The following is a 9,952-nucleotide window of genomic DNA, read 5'->3' as shown; positions in this document are numbered from 1 at the left end:
TCCTTCCCCTCCTAGTAGGAGTAGGAAAGGAGGAGTCCTACTCCTACTAGGAGGAGGACTCCTCCTCCTGGCGCGCCCAACGAGAGCCGGCCAGCCTCCCCCTCCCTCCTTTATATACGGGGGCAGGGGGCACCCCATAGACACACAAGTTGATCTACGGATCGTTCCTTAGCCATGTGCGGTGCCCCCCTCCACCATATTCCACCTCGGTCATATCGTCGCGGAGTTTAGGCGAAGCCCTGCGCCGGTAGAACATCATCATCGTCACCACACCGTCGTGCTGACGGAACTCATCCCCGAAGCTTTGCTGGATCGGAGCCCAGGGATCGTCATCGAGCTGAACGTGTGCTGAACTCGGAGGTGCCGTACGTTCGGTGCTTGGATCGGTCGGATCGTGAAGACGTACGACTACATCAACCGCGTTGTCATAACGCTTCCGCTTACGGTCTACAAGGGTACGTGGACGAACTCTCTCCCCTCTCGTTGCTATGCATCACCATGATCTTGCGTGTGCGTAGGAAAATTTTGAAATTACTATGTTCCCCAACATCGACCGCAACGCCTCATCGGCTTCAGGGACTACTGTCGGAGTAATGGGCCACGGGTAGCCTCACCAGATTCCCTGAACCTGTCAAAACTTCGGGCCGGCCTCGCCCCGCAACACCCCAGACTGAAGCTCCGCCTTCCGGAGGCCGACTGGCTCAACGGCCGGCCACCGGAGGACGGCCAACCACCAGCAGACGGCACTAAGAGCGGCCGGCTCCCGTCAGCTGGCCTCCAGAGAGGACGGCGTCGTGCAGGCGGCCCCCCGGCGTTCTCAGAGTCTGCACCCCTATCAAGAGGACGAGACAGGGTGTGGCTACGGTGTAGTCCCTCACCCTCGAATCTTGGGCTTGGCGTGGCCACAGTGCCCCGTACAGGCGGAGATCTCCGCATGGTGCGGGACTGTTGCCACTCCCCCCTTGACGTCACTCTAGACAGACGGAGCTCTGTTCCCCATGACGACCTGTCGATACGGCCTGCGGGCTGCGGGCCCTATGAGGCAGTGATAGCCCGGAAGACGGCGGATGTCGGATCAGTCGGACTTGAGGGAGGCAGGCCTCCAGCAGGCGACCGCCCCGTCTCTCGAAGTTAGTGCGCCATTAACCTGACAAAGACAAGGTGTGGCTACAGTGATCTCCCACTAGGCGGCGGGACTGTAGCCACACTCAGCTGACCAAGCCCGCGTCATTAGCAGCACGGCTACACTGAACAGCCACCAACCAGACCCGTCAGCGGCGGGAGCGGCCTGTCGGCTCCGTACCGGACCAGTCGGCGGGGCCCACCAGGCGGCGGGCCCCAGTAGTCAGCGGAGAAGCCGGAGGCCAGAGACACTAACAGCCGGGTCCAACACCTGGCCAGATTACCATTGTACCCCTGGGGGGTAGTCCTATATAAACCCCCCCAGGACATCCATGCAAAGGGTTCCCACTCCATTAGAACTAGCCACTACCTTAGAGCAGGAAGAGAGCTAGCCTTGCCTTCTTCTGTCTCTAGCACACGGCTCAAGGAGCACCATTGTATCACTTGTGCCTTAGTGTTCATGCGGAGACCCCGCAGAGCAGGACTAGGGGTGTTATCTCCTAGGAGAGCCCTGAACCTGGGTAAAGTGCGCCGGCGTACGTGTCTACGCCTCATCCCGCTTTCAGGCACCAGCGACGTTCTACTCGCTCCCACCATGATAAGCCATCCGTTGGCATATGTCACATCCAACCCCCGACAAGTTGATTGCTCTGTTCCTTGGCCCTGATTTTGCTCCCGCGCTCACTGCTTAACTATCGTGTCTGGCTGTACAATTAATCTAGGGCCGCCACCGGCTAAACAACATGTACGTTCATACGCAGAACTGGATAATTTCGAGCTTGACATACAATAGCTCAGATTTCTTTCTCGTACGTGCCTAGTCGTCCTGGTGCCACTCCTAGCTTGGGAGCGTCGCTCAGGTGTCAATGGCGTCGGGGATAGCTCCACTGAGACATGGGGTCGCGGCGCCTTGCACCAGGCGCGTCGGACGGCGGCGACGATGGGATCCGGCGGGAAATAGACTGGGGCGGCCGGATCTGTAGTCGGAGGGGGCGATTTGGCCGGCAACGGGGGCTGTCGGGCTTGGCGGCGGGAACGGCGGCGGTAGGGTTGCAAAGGAGAAATCAGGGGAAGGGGAGCTGTGAGCGAGGGGATTTCTGTGGGATCGAGCGAGGTGGAGGTGATGAGCGAACCGTTTTCTTGGCGGTGGCAATCCATCCATAAATAACTGCAGCTTCCGATTCACAAATTCCTGAAGCTGGGAATCGATCGCTTAAAAAAATGAACTACAGCCCATCGTGGCTTCCTGGATTGCAGCTTCGAGAAGCTATTCCGTTCGGGGCTGGCTTCCATAAAAAATTTTTAGAAGTTTAGAGTGAAAGAAGATTAGAACAGGCCCTAAATGTAGAAGTACATAATGTGTCCCAATCTGCCCCGTTCAGTTGCCCCCCGATCCTTTGGGTTTGGCATCTGCTTTCCCTTTGCTTTCTTTCCCCTGCCAACTTGGGAGTTACAGGTTACTAAAAATGTTGGATTAAGTGGACTAGTGGAGACCGTTAACGTGTTTGGTCTAGGAAGGAACGTAAGTGGAAAAATCATCTATAATCAGACTTGAAGGATGTGATATCGGTGATTAATGATGCTTGCGGTATTCAGACTGTAGTGAATTACCTATCGTGGAGCTGCACGTCGAGGCGGAAGAGACACTCGCGTGCTCGATCGGTAGCAGCGCTCGCTGAGGTGGCCGGCTCCCGTGCACGAAGATGACCTTCGGCGACGAGTTCGGCCACGGGAGCTGAGGGGAGGATGCACGAGGGGGGAGGGACGAGGTGCTTCAGTTGCTGCAAGCGGCGGCAGTGGCGGATCCAACACAAAATGCTAGAATGGATCCGAGGTGAGTTGGGTTAGGCCATTTTGTTTTATTTTTTAATTGTTCAGAACGTATATAGGTTGGGCCAAGATATTTGGGTGGGCCCTACCCCACCCTACACCCTACTACATCCGCCCCTGAGCGACGGGAGGAGGGTTAGAAAATCCATCCTACCACCCGGTGGTAGTTACTTTATATATCTCATATACTACTATGTGGTAGTATATATACTATTTTATTATTTTAAATATGTTCATATATTATATCTAAGATATTTCAAAGCAAGTTACATGAAAAAAATGCATATGAGTCCATAGTTTTTGTTGTATTTGTGAAATACGTACATAGTTGTTCATAAAAAAGAGCATACTCAAAATATGGTACATACTACCCAAAAATTAGTATATATACTATCTAATCATTGAAATATACTACATACTACACGTATATACTCTCGATTTCGACAGATACTACATTCAACATACAAAATACAAGCAAATGTTTCCTCTACCTCATCCACCGTACATTATTCCAAGATGCGTGCAGTCTATTAATAACCCAGGGTGAAGAATTACTTATTCTTCACCTCGGTCGAAACGCCCCCCACCTAGTGTCGGTGTGGTTGTGGCCAATGTATTTCATTTTCCATTTTTATTTATGTTGCTTACGTTTTTTTTTGGACCAAACCTACTCCCCGCAGTTTCTGGACCAATTCTAACTGCAAGCGGGGCAAGCGATGGGAGGTTTCGGCGGCAAGCGGTAGCTGCGTGCGGCATTGGCGCGGCCCCGTTTTACGGCGACGGGGTCGAGGCGGGCAGTGCTGCGGGGGGCTTCGTGGCCCCTGGTGGCCTCCTCAGCCGGCGGCCCGCTTCGTGGCGTGGTGGTTAGCCTGCACCTTGCGAGTGACCTCGACGGCGTTGATCGCTGTGGATAGCTCGGCAAGTTCACCGAGCAGGCATTTTTACCTCCACCATGTTGTGTTTCTCTCTCGTCCTGATCGACGGAGGCAGGGGCTCGGTCGCTTGGTGATCTCGGTGTGCACAGAGGAGGGTTGTGTGTCGCGGCGGCAGCCAACAGGAGATGCAGCGGCTCGACCTCCTCTGTGACCTCATCTCCAGTTGAAATTGACAAGGCTGCATCCCTAAACTCGCTCCGGCTGGAATCAATTGCGGCCTAGGTAACTCAGCGCCACTAGAGCTTCAGGTGCCTCACGAGTCACAAGGTTAGGAAATTTTATTTACTTGTGTAGCCCCAACCTACAGATCCCGTCAATTTTCCTCAGCACTAGAGCTTCAGGTGCCTCACAAGTCACAAGTCACAAGGTTAGGAAATATTATTTACTTGTATGATTCTCGTGACCGTAGGAGCATTCTTGATTGTGAAATATGATCATTGCTTCAAACTCCTTATTTCCTGCATTTAACTATTCAATCCAATTATTTAATATTCTTTAATATGGTGGATCAGAATAGGATAAAGCTACGATGATTGTGTGATTGATTTTTACCTGAAGTTGTGAATGATGGCTTAGTTGTAGGAGCTTGTCTTGGTTAATTCAATTAGTCAACATAACTGAAAGAAATTTAAAGGAGGCCAATCAAATTCTGTCATGGTATTCTAAAAACCAACTTGCAGCTTGGTATTGTAAGGGAAAGGAGAGTACGCATTTGCTACTTTTGCTACTGGTCTTGTTTGCTTTTATAGTAAGTTCTAACTTTATTATGTAGTTACTTATTTTTTGGGTTTCAAGCGAATCGTTGTTTTCAAATGTGTTTTCGAGAGCGGTTTTTTGTAGGACGCGCTACACGGTACCTCTTATCATTCTGCCACCATCCAGCACTATGACTGCGATGGCTACAGTTCTACACAAATAAAAAACACACTCTCTCTCTGATGGATGACTTCCTGCTACTATAAAAAGGAATCTTTTCTGACAAAACGTTCTCTCTTTCCTCAGATACAAATGAAATCCACGTCCACATGCGCAAGCTGTTCTCCCTCACCTTCTTAAATAAAGCTTTCTTTCAAAAGAGAAAAACTACCTAACGCAACTTCTCCATTTTTCTCACTTCTCTTCTAAAAAAGGGCTCTCTCTGACACATGCTACCTCTCTCTTCAAATTTTCCAAAGAATTTTTTCTCTTTGAGTCTCCCACGAATTCACTTTTTCTCTCTCTCAAATAAATTTTCTCAATGAATTTTTTTTCTCACTCTCACATGCTACCTCTCTCTTCAATTTTTTGCAAAGAATTTTCTCTCTTTGTGTCTCCCGCATAGGCACTCTCTCTTCACTTTTCCACTGACAGCACCACACTTTTCTATTAGCTTCCCACTCTTTCTCTCTCTATTTCACTGTTGCAGCAGTGACCGAAGACTTGGGATGTGACATACCATGTAGCCATGCAGCGAACACATGTGACATCGCTGCATGCAGCTTGTGATTGCTATTTAGATGGACAGGACAGCAGCTGCTAATGACACTGCAGCGAACTGCTGCAGCACTGTTAGAATATAATTATATTTAAGATAGAGGTAGGAGTTAGAGATTAAATAAGTTTAAACCATCTATGTCTTGTCTTGTACTCCAAGCCTCTGCCTTCATGTATTCTATATATACCTCATACAAGGATCAGATCAATACAACGATACACAAGAACAATATTTATCCATCCTATAGTTTTCCACATGGTATTAGAGCGGTTTGTCCACGACACCGATCGATCAAAAGATTTGATCGGTTCTTTAGATTAGTTTAGATACAAATTTCGGAACTCTTGTTAGATCAAAATTTTCTATTAGCCACCAAATATATCCCTCGACCCACAAAATCCGGTGAAAATCAGTGCAAAAATCGCAGAGCTATCGAGAACTCCATCGACCCTCGTTGGATCCGGCTGCCGTCAGCGGCAGCAACGACGGCAAAAGAGCAATGGCAGCGCGCGGTGCATGTGGCGGACACACTGTGATCAGCGAGCAAGCCTGGGCGCTGGCAGTTCAGGAGGAGCCGCATGCATAGCCGGGCGCTGGAGCAGCCGGCCGATGCAATCGCTCGGCGGCCATGGGCCAGGCAGCCTGGTGGAGCGGCGTCACGCGCCCACGCGGCCAAGCCCTCGACACCAATCGCGCCATCACCATCAACTTCGATAAGCTAAGAGATCCAGGCGCCGATCCGATCTACTTTGGCTTCCTCGACTACACCCACGTGTACGCGATACCCGGCGATGCCACGGCATCCACGGCAACAGCTGCACGAAGCTACGGCCAATTCGGGTGAAGCGATGCGAATGACGGTGACGAAGCTACGGCGATCTCAACCACGGAGCCGATTCGGGTCATGGAGGCAGCCAACAGCTGACGCCGCCGTCGGGGCTCCCTGAGACCTGATCTGTTCCGGCAGCCCCTACATCACCCAGTCATGCATCGGCTGGCGCAAACTTCGTCGACCCGATGACCCGCATGATCAGCAGCAGCAACTTCGTGCATGCGCGCCGTCAAGCATCAGCCGCTCCTGCCGTCCTGCGGCACATCTACTCCAACACCAACGGGTGCAAGTTATGGACATGCATATTTCTAGCCATGCACTCCCGTACGCAACACATTGGTCCAGCCAGTGGCATATGCAAGCTTCAGCGACGATACACATTTTGTGCGCCGTGAGTTGTGCACTGACGGCAGGCAGGGCGACGAGGTATCAGCGACCCGTGCACATCATCTGGTCCGGGCTCGCGCATCTACGCCAAGCCACCGGCAAGCATCTATATCGCCGATCTGTACTGCACGGCTACACCGACGCTTCTGCATCAAGCCGAACGACATTCAGCTTTACGACTACGCCATGCTACAAGCCAACATACTTCTATGGTGTGACACGGCATTGACACTTGGTCGCCACGAGGAACGCTTTCAAGCGACTCATCATTGTTGACACGCCACTGCAACGCCATCACAGGCACTTCATCGCCAAGGTCTTCATCAACGTGGTATTCACCAATATCTTCATCAACACACCACCGCTGCCGCCTCGTCCACAAGATGGACACCTAGCGTCCTCTGACAGACTTTTCTGCAAGACGTGACCTCGACGACGGCAATGACCGCGTCACGACGACGGCATCGACCGCGTCATCCACGACGGCACGACTGCATCGACACGGTGTCACTACAGTGATGACCCTACACAGCCACACGGTTCTGGCAAAACCGATGTGTGCTCGATGGGCTTCCTCCGGTCTTGGCAAAACCAGTGGACTCATCGCCGACGACACCCTCTGACATCTGCAAGGTGCATCGTCAACGTCTGCAGCTCCGTCATAGCGCATTTTTTCTTCATCATCCACGACGACTACACCATCGATCATGGCTACCTCGACCACGGCTATATCGCAATGATCGGCTTGTTGGAAATATGGCCTAGAGGCAATAATAAAAGGATTATTATTATATTTCCTTGTTCATGATAATTGTCTTTTATTCATGCTATAATTGTACTATACGGAAATCGTAATACACGTGTGAATACATAGACCACAACATGTCCATAGTGAGCCTCTAGTTGACTAGCTCGTTGATCAACAGATAATCATGGTTTCCTGACTATGGACATTGGATGTCATTGATAACGAGATCACATAATTGGGAGAATGATGTGATGGACAAGACCCAATCCTAAGCATAGCACAAGATCGTGTAGTTCGTTTGCTAGAGCTTTTCCAATGTCAAGTATCTTTTCCTTAGACCATGAGATCGTGTAACTCCCGGACACCGTAGGAGTGCTTTGGGTGTATCAAACATCAAAAGTAACTGGGTGACTATAAAGGTATACTACGGGTATCTCCGAAAGTGTCTGTTGGGTTGACACGGATCGAGACTGGGATTTGTCACTCCGTATGACGGAGAGGTATCTCTGGGCCTACTCGGTAATGCATCATCATAATGAGCTCAAAGTGACCAAGTGTCTGGTCACGGGATCATGCATTATGGTACGAGTAAAGTGACTTGCCGGTAACGAGATTGAACGAGGTATTGGGATACCGACGATCGAATCTCGGGCAAGTAACATACCGATTGACAAAGGGAATTGTATACGGGGTTGTTCATCCGATGAGAACATCGAGGAGCATGTGGGAGCCAACATGGGTATCCAGATCCCGTTGTTGGTTATTGGCCGGAGAGCCGTCTCGGTCATGTCTACGTGTCTCCCGAACCCGTAGGGTCTACACACTTAAGGTTCGGTGAAGCTAGGGTTGTAGAGATAATAGTATGCAGCAAACCGAAAGTTGTTCGGAGTCCCGGATGAGATCCCGGACGTCACGAGGAGTTCCGGAATGGTCCGGAGGTAAAGAATTATATATGGGAAGTTGAGTTTCGGCCATCGGGAAAGTTTCGGGGGTCACCGATATTGTATCGGGACCACCGGAAGGGTCCCGGGGGTCCACCGGGTGGGGCCATCTATCCCGGAGGGTCCCATGGGCTGAAGTGGGAGGGGAACCAGCCCCTGTTGGGCTGGTGCGCCCCCCTTGCCCCCCCTGCGCCTAGGGTTGGGAACCCTAGGGGAGGGGGCGCCTCCACTTGCCTTGGGGGGCAAGGCACCCCCCTTGGCCGCCGCCCCCCCTAGGAGATCCCATCTCCTAGGGCCGGCGCCCTTCTGGGGACCCTATATATAGAGGGGGGAGGGAGGGCAGCCGCACCCTTGCACTTGGCACCTCCCTTCCCCCTTGCTACACCTCTCCCTCCCGCAGACGCTTGGCGAAGCCCTGCCGGGATCTCTGCTACATCCACCACCACGCCGTCGTGCTGCTGGATCTTCATCAACCTCTCCTTCCCCCTTGCTGGATCAAGAAGGAGGAGACGTCTCGCTGACCGTACGTGTGTTGAACGCGGAGGTGCCGTCTGTTCGGCGCTAGGATCTCCGGTGATTTGGATCACGACGAGTACGACTCCCTCAACCTCGTTCTCTTGAACGCTTCCGCTCGCGATCTACAAGGGTATGTAGATGCACTCCTCTCTCTCGTTGCTAGATGAACTCATAGATTGATCTTGGTGAACGTAGGAATTTTTTTATTTTATGCAACGTTCCCCAATAGTGGTATCAGAGCCAGGTTTATGCGTAGTTCTCTTTGCACGAGCAGAACACAAATCTGTTGTGGGCGTAGTGTTGGAGAACGTTGCAGAAAATTAAATTTTTTCCTACGGTTTCACCAAGATCCAACTATAAGTTCATCTAAGAAACGAGTCAAGGGAGTGAGTTTGCATCTACATACCACTTGTAGATCGCGTGCGGAAGCGTTCGAGGGAACGATGATGATGGAGTCGTACTCGACGTGATTCAGATCACCAATGACCAAGTGCCGAACGGACAGCACCTCCGCGTTCAACACACGTACGGAACGAACGACGTCTCCTCCTTCTTGATCCAGCAAGGGGAAGGAGAGGTTGAGGAAGACAGCTCCAACGGCAGCACGACGGCGTGGTGTTGGTGGAGAAGCAGCACTCCGGCAGGGCTTCGCCAAGCTCGTGACGGAGGAGGAGAGGTGTTGGGGAGGGAAGGGGCTGCTCCTTGGGTTGTGTCTCGCAACCCTCCCCTCACCCCTCTATTTATAGGGGAAGGGGCAAGGAGGGCCGGCCCCTCTAGATGGGATCTAGAGGGGGGGCGGTGGCCAGGGAGGGGGGACTTGCCCCCCAAGCAAAGGGGGCGCCCCCTCTAGGGTTCCCCCCAACCCTAGCCGCATGGGCCCAAGGGGGAGGGGGCGCGCCCAGCCCTCCAGGGGCTGGTTCCCTGGCCCACGCGGCCCATGTGGCCCACCAAGAGGGGTGGCCCCTCCCGGTGGACCCCCGGAACCCCTCCGATGGCCCCGGTACAATACCAATATGCCCCCGAAACTTTCCGGTGTCCACATGACAACTTCCTATATATAAATCTTTACCTCCGGACGATTCCGGAACTCCTCGTGACGTCCTGGATCTCATCTGGGACTCCGAACAACATTCGGTAATCACATACAAGTCTTCCTAATAACCCTAG

This window comes from Triticum dicoccoides, chromosome 1B (genome assembly GCF_002162155.2).
Source record: "Triticum dicoccoides isolate Atlit2015 ecotype Zavitan chromosome 1B, WEW_v2.0, whole genome shotgun sequence".
Classification (NCBI taxonomy): domain Eukaryota; kingdom Viridiplantae; phylum Streptophyta; class Magnoliopsida; order Poales; family Poaceae; genus Triticum; species Triticum dicoccoides.
This window is presented reverse-complemented; position numbering follows the sequence as displayed.